Raw genomic sequence first — 12,517 nt, forward strand, 5'->3', positions numbered from 1 at the left:
CACTGCCAAACACGACAAAATTAAAATGTGTCTGCTGCCATATAATGTGCACAATCTTGTGACTAATGGTTAACAGACCAATTAAATACTTACTGTAACTTCTGTTTGATAAGGCTGTTAAAAATATTTATCGGATGTTACCACAAAAGCTGATGCACATTTAACCTCTGAACAATGTTTCCACCTTCATGTTTCAGAGCTTGCCACGGGCAACAGAGATGTCTGCAATCAGAAACCACATTCCTAGAGTCAGAGTTGCTTTGAAGCTGTGATTTATTGGTAAGGAGAAAAGCCAGAGAACTCTATGCCCCACCATCTCTCCTACCTATATCATCCCTGGATCTAATGCCTGATAACTTCACATTCAGAGGTAGTCTACCTTACACAGGACCTTATCCAAAGCCCACTTAAGTCAAGAGGAATCTTTCACCAGAGGTCATGGTTTTGGAGATTCCATTACATAAAATGTTCATGTGCTCTTCTGAACGGTCAACATCAGGAAATACCAAGAGCAGAGAAAGGACTTTTTAGAAGACAGATGCTTTGTCAGCAAGAAATGAAGGAACGTGGTTAAAAAAAGAACAGAAATCTCCCATTAAAAGTAAACTGGATCAGAAATGCTCTGCAGCTGTTGAAAAAAGGTGCATTTGTTGCTAGCAAGTCCAATGTTAGATGTACATACGTAGTTCACTATCTACTCTTTCATCAAAAACTAGAGGATTTATCTGTCAGGGCTGAGAAATGGAACAGCTTAAAATGGTCAATGACCACAGAAAGGATTAGCACATTATCTTGTTAATCCACAACATTTACTTTTTCAGGCTTTCTCAGAGCTAATATAAACGTGATTAGTGTTCTAGGTTTGCTAAAGTGAGAGGTTGTTTATGACTCCATTTCCAAGCGTAGCATGTGATAAATACAGAGTACTAGCTGGAACTCAGCCAACAATAGAGAATTTAATCATATAGTCAATATTTACAAATAATAAAAAGGACCTTTTCAATCTCTGATAAATTCCTGGAGGATGGTCTCGTAAAAGAGTGGGCTGTCCCAGTACACAAACAAAAGGTGGCATGCAAAGCCCCCTTAGCTTTTTATCCCTTTATTAACCATGTGCTATAATTAGGGATTCAAAAATCACACGTCAGACCCCCGTAAAATTATGACTTTTCAAAAAATAAGCAGTGTTAGATTATTTTTAGTTGCCTTGTGCATTTTGCACATTTAGGTTTCCCATTTTCAATCTTTTCTCTGCAAACAGGAACGCGAAATACTTTTATTTTTAAATGAAAGCTGAGATTCTCATGTAATCACATAACTTGAGGAAGAGCTTGAAGAAAAACTCTAAAGGTAAAATTTTCAAAAGCACATACACAATTTAGGTCACTTAAGAAAATGAGATTGAGGCCTGGTCTATACTGTGTGTGGGGGGCGGAATCAATCTAAGATACGCAACTTCAGCTACGAGAACAGTGTAGCTGAAGTCGACGTATCTTAGATCGACTTAGAATCACTTACTTCGTGGCGCGGGATCGACGGCTGCCGCTCCCCCGTCGACTCCGCTTCCGCCCCTCGCCATGGTGGAGTTCCAGAGTCGACGGCAGAGCGATCAGGGATCAATTTATCCGTGTCTACACTAGACACGATAAATCGATCCCCGATTGATTGACCACTACCAGCCGATCCAGCGGGTAGTGTAGATGTACTCTTAGGCTCCTAGGCACTTAGGAGCCCATTGACTTTAATTAAGACTTAGGCTCCTAAACAGACCTGTGTGAACAGTTCGCTGGCTGTACTGAACAAATAAAAAAAACACATTTTGGGTTGACTTGAAACAATCATATCTATTTTTCTGGTCAAAAAGCTTAGCCTAGCTCTGCTCCTACATGCCTAAATTCCTTTGGAAAACAGCATTTAGGACCTAAGCCACTTAGTCTCTTTTGAAAATTATACTCCAAGTATTGTGAGACTCACAATAAAATTGTGCGAGAGCTGGCAACACTGCGGATGGATGATGAAGTATGAAACTCCCACAAAGTCTTCATCCAGAACCAATCTTGAACTGAACCTTTCTATTAGCTTGAAGAGGTCAGCGAAGTGTGCATAGGTGTGATGAAAGGAAGAACGGTATTATCAAGGCACAGGACTGGGACTCAGGAGACCTGGGCTCAATTCCCAGCTTTGCCACAGACTTCCTGAGTGTCCTAGGGCAAGTCACTTATTCCTTCTGTGCCTCAGTTCCCAGCTGTAAAATGGGGAATACAATAGTTCCTTTCTCCCCCACCTTTTGTTTGGATTTGCTATTTAAATTGTAAGCTCTTCAAGGCAGGGACTCGCTCTTATGTTTGCATAGGATGTAGCGCACTGAGACCCTATTCTTGGTTTCGTGCTCAATGGGAGTGAAAGGAAGTCGGTTCCCGCTGTAACTACCAGACTGATTTTCCACATTCAGATAATTGTCCTAACTTTTCTATGCTTATCTGAATCAAACCTTAACTCCAAAAGCTTAATATTTGAGTGCCCCAACCTTTGTTATTAATATACTTTCAGCATGTGAAAGACAAATATGTGGGTTTGCTTTTGGTCTTGTGAATGAATGAAATACACTTATTAATAATAAATAGCATTTGTCTTATTTGTGCAAATATTATACAGTATTGTAATGGCTTGCTGCCAGCAGTGTTACATGCGGCCAATAATTTCCAGCTACTCATTTGTATAAAAACAAGAAACGACATTCACCTCCACATATTGAGCACAACGCAGAGCAGAGCATGTGTAATAAATTCCTGATTTTATTTATAGAGCATTCAGACATCTCAGACCTGAATTTATTTGCAGTGTATACCTTATATTGATTTACTAATTTGCCTCAATGCAACTAGTGCTTCTGCTATTTAATGTTGGACTTACAACTGTAACAATTCAGCAACGGCCACCTCCTGACTCAGGAGGTGCAGCCCATGACTGTACCTTGGGCTGAATCCTACAGAATGCTAGAGCGACTCTCAGTACAGCTGAAGGTAGAGGGGGCAAAGGCGGGTTTCCTCCCCCAGTTTGCCCAGTGGAGCAAACTGGGGCACACTTATCTTCCAAGGGTATGTCTTCACTGAATTGTTGACCAGGGCTTTTACTCAAGTGTTACCCCCTAATCCCCCTCCTATTCACACACAAAACCCACTCCAGAGCTGAGGGGTGCTTTCGGCCTAGGCTAGCTGCGGGTAAGAGCCTGAGTTCCATTTTCACTCAGGCTGCTAACCCAACCACTTTGCAGCGGGGCAGGGGGGCAGGATAAATCACTCAAGTGCTGACGGCTCTCCAATTCCCCCCATGTGCCCAGAAGGACAAGCCACAATTCACGGGGAAAGAATTATGGAGCAGCTCAGCTTATTGCAGAACAAAGAACCATGGGATATGCAGGGCCGGCTCCAGCTTTTTTGCCACCCCAAGCGGCAAAAAAAAAAGAAAAAAGAAAAAAAAGAAAAACCCGATTGAGCTGCCGCTGAAGAGGAAGACAGGGATTGAAGGATCCGCTGCCGAATTGCCGCTGAAAACTGAAGCGGACTGATAGAGCTGCCGCCAAAGTGCCGCCGACGCTGACCCAGACGTGCCGCCCCAACAATGAACGGACTGCCGCCCCTTTCTATTGGCCGCCACAAGCACCTGCTTCCTTCGCTGTCACCTGGAGCCGGCCCTGGGGGTATGCACCCAGAAGTCCTAGTGACACACACAGGGGAGTGCCACACCAATAACGACACAGTAACTCGGGCTGGGCTTTGCACCCAGGCTAGGCCAACCCAGGTACTCACACCTTGGTTCCAGTCACCCAGGCTAACTCTGCAATGGTGACATACCCTAATGCTTTGTCGGGGCTCTGATTTAAAGGTGCACTGTAAGGAGGTGTTAGCTAACACATTCTAAAAGTTTAGTGTCGACAAGGAAGTGTACATTTTAACACCAGTTTGTATCGTCAGGATCAACAGATCACCAAATTCTTCATACTAGAGCTAACAAGCTCTAAATCCAAGTCTAGACAAAGTTTAAATCGTGCTGGATTGTAATGGCCATGAAGGCTAGCGAACAGCCCCTGCTTCTCCCCACAACCTGTCCATGGCACAGTTCCTATGCCAGGAGGCAAAGAGAAGGCGGCCTATCCACCAAGGGACTCCCTCAAAGCAATTCCCCGAGCTGGTTGTTTAGTCTGCTTTCCAGTCTCTTTGGCGCAGCAGCACAATGGCCCAGAACAAGAGCAAGATCTGGCCCCATATGCCTAAAGGTAGTACACCTCTACCCGATATAACGCTGTCCTTGGGAGCCAAAAAATCTTACCACATTATAGGTGAAACTGTGTTATATCAAACTTGCTTTGATCCGCCTGAGTGCGCAGCCCCGTCCCCCCACCAACCCCCCGAGCACTGCTTTACCGCGTTATATCCGAATTCGTGTTATATCGGGTCACGTTATATCGGGGTAGAGGTGTATACTAAAGGTAGCATAAATGGCAGAGGATTGAAGCTCTTTGATTTATTTTGTTTTGTTTTTTAAATCCATTGTCTCCAATATCACACCCCAGCCCCCTTGTACAAGCGACCTGTGCCAGGTTTCCTTTCTGATCAGAATATTTCATTACGACGGAGGTTCCCAAGCAAATACAGCATGAAACCTATTGCCTGGATCGTGGTAAATATTCTTTCAAGTCACGCAGCGGGGAGGAGGGGATGGGGTGAAAAAAAACAAAACAAAACAGTCAATAGCTGCTTGTTTTTTTCTCCTAACTGTAAAAATTTCGTAGAGAGCTGTGAATTACTTCTCTATTGTTCTTGCTATGTTATTATTTTGAAGTGGCTCAGGCCCTGGGTGATGCTATTTGCCTGCCTGCTTTTGTTTTCTTTATCAGCTTGCTAGGTGATGTGTAATTAAAAAGCCCTGTTTTACCATCTCACTCACAGATCTTTTTAGATAATACAGTGAATGTGATAAAAAGAAATGCACAATGCAGGCTTCTACTATTGCAAACTCTTTTCTGTATTTATTGAAACTCTCCTTTTGGAATAAGTAGGCCAGTATCAGAAACGGGCTCATGCCACAAAAGGTACTATTTATTAGGGTTACCATATTTCAACAAGCAAAAAAGAGGACGGGAGGAGCCCTGCCCTAGCCCTGCCCCTGCCCCTCCCACTTCCCGCCCCCCCAGAACCCCCAACCCTCCCCCCGTTCCTTGTCCCCTGACTGCCCCCTCCTGGGACCCCTGCCCCTAACTGCCCCCCAGGACTCCACTCCCTATCTAAGCCTCCTTGCCTCTTGTCCCCTGACTGCCCCAACCCTTATCCACACCCCCACCCCCAGACAGACCCCTGGGACTCCCACGCCCCATCCAACCACTCCCCACCCCCTGACAGCCCCCCCCAGAACTCCCAACCCATCTAAACCCCTCTGCTCCCTGTCCCCTGACTGCTCCGATCCCTCTCCCCACTCCTGCCCCCTGACAGCTCCCCCCCAGAACTCCCAGCCCCCTACCCCCCCGCTCCTTGTCCCCTGACTGCCCCCTCCTGGGACCCCTGCTCCTAACTGCCCTCCAGAACCCCACCCCCTACCTAAGACTCCCTGTTCCTTGTCCCCTAACTGCCCCCTCCTAAGACCCCCCCCAACTGCCCCCCAGGACCCTACCCCCTACCTGTACCCTGACTGCCCAAAACTTTCTCCACTCCCCCCAAAAAGCCCCCCCCCCGTTTCTTGACTGCCCCCTCCAGAACCTCCCTGGCCCCCTTACCCTGCTGCTCAGAACAGGGTGTTGGGCTCTGTGCCAGCCGGACACATGGCTGAGCTCCCCAGCATAACAAAACCCGGTCCCTGGCCCTGCACAGTGCTGCCGGACCGGGCTGCAGGAGGAGGAGCTGCCGGCTCAGAATGCAGGGAGGAGGAAGCTGCTCCGGAATCCAGCCCGGGACTTTCCTGCAGCCCTCCCAGCCGCTCGCTCTGCTCTGCCGGGGGAGGGGGGAAATCCGGACATTGTGAGTGCTTTACAAATTCCCCCCGGACGCTATTTTTAGCACAAAAAGGAGGACATGTCCGGGTAAATCCGGACGAATGGTAACCCTATATTTATTATTATACAGTGCCATAGATGGGCAGAGCATTTTGTTGACGTAAGACAATGATTACCCAAGAGCTTGCAGTCAAATAACCCAATTCTTCCAAATAGCACCCACAGTTCCCACTGACGTTCTCAGGAGGCACTTAGCACTTTGAGATATGTTTGCCCTAGAGATCTTGGCTGACACAACTTGAGAGAGTGTAAAGACTATTCTGGACACTCCACACATGTTTGTTCCAGGCTACAAACTCCTTGTGGAGGCCCATCTGTCAGCTTAAACTCAGTATGGACAGAACAGAATTTCTCATCTTTCTCCACAAGCCTTTCTTGTCTCCCTCCCACCACTACCATCCTCCCTGTCACTCAGACCCATAACTGGGCACCACTTTCAACTCAGCCCTCTCTCTAAAGCCACGCCTCTAGACTATTTCTATATCATGCTGAATCTTGCTGCACACCATCTCCAAGATACAGCCCCTCCTATCCGTCCACACAGCTAGACCTTTCGTGGAGACTCTCATCCCCTCATGTATTGATTACGGCAACATCCTCTTCTCGGTCCTTTACAACAGCTACTAAAAATGCTGCCATGGAGATCACGTTCCTAGCTCATCACTTTGACCATCTCACCCCTCTCTCTGCTGCTTCCAGGGCACTTCACGCCCTGCCTATCATCCTCCCATATACTACTGAGATGTCTGCCCCTGCCTCTGACCAGACAATGGTGCCAGCCTTCATCGCCCACTAGTTAAATTTTCAAACAAGCATATTAGTGCTATCTCCCATGCTGCCCCTCTCATGTGGGACTAAACATCTGCAAAGCTGTCTCACTGTCCTCCAGATCACTGCTTAAAACTCTCTTTTGTCATTATACCTACAGTAATCTTGACAACGGGTAGGCACCTGGTGAGCTAAGACCACTACCTACCATGCTGGACTGTATCGTACTGTTTCCTTGTCCTCCTCACATTTGTCTTCTCGTATCCATCTGTTGTCTCGTCACACATTTAGATGGTAAGCTCTTTGGGGCAGGGACCATCCTTTTGTTCTGTGTTCGTACAGCGCCTAGCACAGTGGGTTCTGGTCCAGGACTGGAAATCCTAGGTGCTACCACAATACAAATGCTAATTAACAATCAACACCACAAAGCGTGTGGCTTACTCTTGTATCCTGGAACAAATATTTGTGGAGCATCTAGATGAGCATTTATGAATGTATTAGTGAACTCAATCAATTAACTCAAATTTAAAACAGGAACAAAAATTCTGGACACACCACAGAAGCCAAATTCTGCTTTCGGACAAGCAGTTCCGGGCCTACTGATGTCTATACAAGGTGTATGAATATTTGAAAGGAAAATCTGTCCCTCAATCCAATCTTATTCACTCAGGAAAATACTGGGTTAGATTTTGATGTCAGTTACTCCAAATTTACATCAGTGTAAATAAGAACAGAATTTTGCACAGTGCGTTTACAGTATATGATGCTTTTCGCTTGGGAATTGAACATTAGTTTGAGGTGTGTGAGCTAAGAAGAATATTTTGGCACAATGAGTGGATGAAAGTGGGTGTGTGGGAAAGAGGAAAGCAAAGATAATTTACCCTGACATACATTTTATGCAAAGGAAAAACACTTTTTAGTTGCTTTAGGGTCCCTCGGAAATATTTGACGGTTTGTTTTGAGAGTGGGGTGATGGTATTTTAGTCTTTTGTCTTTCCTGTTTCCAGGCAGTGGCTATCCATGCACCTGGGAGAAAAAGGAAAAAAAAATAAAGTATTTTTCACACCACCATCTTGCTGAACGGAGGCTGCTATTAGGCTGTTTGGGTGTGACTGGTATCATCAGAGGTTCTAAATTAGAGCCAGGCTTGGCAGGGTGCCAGTACCATCGCATTATACTCAGCAGGGGAAGACGCTTTGTTTTTTATTAGCCGCTTTCTGAAGAGCAGTTTCAACTCAGTGTCGTAAGCTACCAGTCACTACACAGCTCTCAGTAAGAAGCGCAAGAGACTATAAGGAAGGCCTAATCTACACACAAAACTTGCACTAGTTTAACTAAAATCAGTTTTGAAATGTAGTTGGTTAAACTGGGGAAGCCCCCATGTGGACACACTCACAATGGTTGACAGATGACTTACATCACCGTTGCTGATTTGTATTACTGAATGAAGCTGATTTAAAAGTGGACTCTCACAAGTGTTTGCACCAAATTTACCAACTCCATTTAAAAACTGACCGTGGATAAACTGGTTCAAGCTCTGTGTCCCCCAGCCCTAATGGCTAGATTGTGACTACAACTAGCTGCTAACACAAAGAAGTATGGATGGGTAAGAACTCTCCTTACATCCCTTCTTGGCCTACCTGGACATTGGGGCAAGACAGCAGGAGTGAACAGGACCATGGCCCACTTACATCCCCCACACATAACCCCCACTCCCTCGTGCCCCAACACACACAGATCTTCCCCGCCCCCTCACAGACCAGCACCGCCCCAGGCCCCTAAGAGACCCTCTCCCCCACGCGCTGCCTCCCGGCCACACTCACCGGCCCTGCTGGGAGGCGACTGTCCGCCAGGCTGAGCTGGCAGCGCAGCCAGGGCTGGTCCCGGGGTGGGGAATCGCTCCGGCCCCTTGGGAGTGGCGCAAGCAGCCAGACCAGGGCCTGCCCCGGCCGGGGTCCCTAAGGACCCACTTGCCTGAAGAGGCCCAGCCAAGCCCCCTCCTTCCCCCCCCACTGTCATCCCCCCTCCCACCGTCATCCCCCCCCCTCCTCCCCCCTCCACCGACTGAGACCTGACACTGGCCAGGCTTCTGCAGCAGTCCCAGGTTGCTCAGCTCCGGGGAGACAGGCGGGGCCCCACAGGTGGCGGGAAGCAGAGACTGCCCAGAGCCGGATGTGCACTGAGGTCCAGCCAGGTGGCAGAGAGAAGCAGGTGGGTGGGGGCAGGGATGGAGGCTCCAGGCACCACCAAAGGAAGCAGGTGCTTGGGGCGGCCAATGGAAAGGGGCGGCACATTCGGGTCTTCAGCGGCAATTCGGCGGCGGGTCCCTCAGTCCCTGTTGAAGCGAAGGACCCGTCGCCGAATTGCCACTGAAGAATGAAGCAGCGCGGCTGGGCTGCCACCGAAGTGCTGCAGATCAAGGCTTCCCCCCCCCGCTTCGCCGCTTGGGGCGGCAAAAAAAGCTGGAGCCAGCCCTGGCCCTCAACCAGTCGGTGGGCAGGCCGAGAGGAGCAAGTGGTGGTGGTGGTGGGGAGCCAGCAGGGTCTCGGGGCGCAGTGCAAGCGGAGCAGGCCGGGACCCCTTCTGAGCAATGGGCCACTGGCGCCATTGTAAACCCAGCACTGCCTAGATCCCGTCAGGTGATACACAAATAATTGTATTTGTTCTTTTAGATCATTCCACTAACAGATGGGATGGCAAGACTATGAATGCTGTGACTGTGGCACTGGGCATGGTAGAGCACCAGCCTATTCTTCTGAGCAGGAAGGTTCACAGAAGTCATACAGTGGGTCTGCAGCCTGTCCACAGCTCAGGCAGCAGAACACACACTGAAGTTCGGAATTGTGGTCCATCTTACTACAAAAAAGGACTTTATCGGGTAAGCACGGATACATTTTCCTATGGCCAGATTTGATGGAGGCATTACATACACAATGCAGTAGAGTTACTGGGCTGGCTGGGTGAGCAAGTGTTTCTGGAAGCGACCATGAGAGGAAGTCGAGAGGGTGGGGGCGTGCTAACTGCCAGAGGGAGAAAGCAAAACTGGCTCTGGTCAGAGGCACCGATTGCAGAAGGGGAGCAACCACTGTTTCCTCTTCCAATAACAAAGAGACGTTGTTCTGTAATTAAGCTGAGCTCAGACGGGTGACGTCATTCCGGGGAGTCCATGTGGCTTGATAGCCCATCAATAAGGACTGCCGAGTCCCAAAACTGTACCGTAGATGGGCCCACAAACCTAACCGTGATTGCAAGAACACGATTCTGTCTGCCACAAAAGCTATTTGAACCACCCCCCTCGGGCAGGTTTCTATTTGGGGTTATTTGGGGAACGCTGTACTCCAGATGGCCCATCCAACCCAGTTAACCATGTCAAAAGTTCACGGTAATTGACTGAGTAAAATCATTATAAGATTTCCACGTCACTTTGGAGTACCATCAGACCTGGCCTTATTGGGGTCGCCAGACCCCTTTGTGATGCTGGCAAAGATGTTGATTATCATCGGTGGAGTACAGCAGAGCTCTCTGACTGAACAGCCTGTCAGCTAATCCTTGCCTGTGCCCCAAAACTGAGGGGCTGCCAGCAGTCTACCATTGATCTTAGGCCATTTGCCTCTCACACCAATGGAGAAGCCATAATAGCTGTTCCAGGACACAGTCAATTTTGTAATTTGGTCAGTCAGAAAATGAGTGTTTTGGATTTTCTTCACCATTCCATTAGTAAATACATTTTCTTTATACTCCCAACAAACTGTGATATCAGCCACCAGGGGTTGTCCCTCCTTGGCAAATCACAGAAGACAAATTAACAGACTAATGTTTACTTCTACCCAACAATAGTGTCAACCTTCTGGGAGAGTGAACAGCATGAGGTAAGCTGAGGTCATAGCTCACTCATCCTGTCAGTGTAGTCAACTTAATCAGTAGAGCTTTAATGGCTTTTTTTTTCAAATTCCAGGCTAGATTCTGGTTACATGTAAAAAACCAGCCTAAAACTGGGGACCGTACAACATTAACAGTCAGTCTCAAAGAGCCCAAAAGATTGGCTTTTGGGGGGGGAAGCAGAACGGTTCTAAATATTAAAACAAAAACATTCAGCTCAGAACATTCAAGAGTCTCGCTTGATAAGAGGGACAGCAGGGGGATTTACAAGGCTCATGAGCAGGGAATCATGTGACCCTTGTGACTCAACCATTCTGCAGTCATACTTGTAAAAATATACAACTCTGCTCTTCTCTTTGCCTCTTCTTAAGATGCTGCTGCTGCTCTCGGTACCCTGCTCACCAGTGTGCACATTTTACCCATAATCTTCACTATCTATATTTGTATGCATACTAAAGATCATTTAAGGAACAGTCCCACTCCAAATCTGAATGGCCTTTCAATCTGAATACTGAGGTTTTTGACCTTTCCTGCCTAATGCCAAGCCATTCAAATGTCTCCATCCCACCTGTATTACAGCAGCTCCTAAAGCATCTCCCTCTGTTACTGACAGAGTGGGTGTCTTCCAGGAGTAATACTTAACTCAGCAGGAACTGGTCAAACCAGCAGCAGCAATAACAACATGATCATTTAAGAACTCCTGCAAGATTTTGCACAGGCAAAAAAATAATCGAGTCCTATGCCCTCCAGTTCATCTTTTGGCAAGATTACGCTTTTGAATATTTCAGAGTAATAATCATTTCCACCTTTGATCCGTTTGTCTCTTCCCCAGCAAACCCCCATGGGGATCAGACAAACTTATTGTCGGTTGGCAGTAGTAAAATCAGGCTGTTTGTTCAGTGTTATCAAATGCCAGCCTGGGGGCAAGCCTTGGTAACACGGCTTTGACATCTAACCAAAGAGTAACATAACTCTTCTGTGAACTAACTAAATAAATAAATCCTTTGTCTGCAAAGGCAGAGCCCAGCAGCATGTCACTTTCCTGGGGAAAAACAGGGAAGAGAGTGTTTTTTACCAGCATCTTGAAACAAGACAGCAGCTTCTCCTCAATCTCTGAGAGCCTAGAAGGACCAGGAGGGTAACAAGAAACCTAAATATACCACTGGGTTTTTTGTTTGTTTGTTTGTTTCTAACAAACACTTACACAAATGCTTCATTTTACACCTACGAACGTTCCCTATTGAGTACAAGTGTTTGCAAGAGCAGGGCATTATCTATCAGTTATAATTTAAGGGAAAAGAAGAATGGGCTCATAGTTAAGACGCTGAACTAGGACTCAGCAGATCTGGGCTTGGTTCCCGACTCTGCCACAGCCTTCCTGCATGATATTGGGAAAGTCACTTAATCGATCTATGCCTCAATTCCCCATCTGTAAAATGGTAATAATAGCACTTCCTTTCTCCTGCCCTTTGTCTGGGTTGTCCACTTAGCATGTATGCTTTTTGTGCCAGAGACTGGCTCTTAGTTCGTGCAATGTCTATCACAATGGGGCTCAGGCTTTGGCAATGGCCTAAGAACAGGAAACCATCACTCTACCAGTGACATTAGGCACTACTTCTGATCAGATGCCCACTTTGAGTCTGATCCTAAGTCAGTGGAAAGACTCCAATTAGCTCAAAAGGCCTTTTGCTGATTTATTTTGCATCACCGTGGCATAAGATACTGCCCAAGACTGCAGAATGAACTCCCACAGGAACTAAGGACCTTCACAAGCTTCACCAACTTCTGCTCTAAATGCCAGATTCATTTCTTTAACCTTGCCTT

The 12,517-nt window shown here is 47.2% G+C and overlaps 1 protein-coding gene across 8 annotated transcripts in view; it reads right to left on the reverse strand.

Moving 5' to 3' along the window:
• ERBB4 (erb-b2 receptor tyrosine kinase 4) overlaps positions 1–12,517 on the reverse strand; it is a 986,993-nt gene that overhangs the window by 406,302 nt on the left and 568,174 nt on the right. The window lies entirely within an intron of this gene.

Source organism: Chrysemys picta, chromosome 11 (genome assembly GCF_011386835.1).
Source record: "Chrysemys picta bellii isolate R12L10 chromosome 11, ASM1138683v2, whole genome shotgun sequence".
NCBI lineage: Eukaryota > Metazoa > Chordata > Testudines > Emydidae > Chrysemys > Chrysemys picta.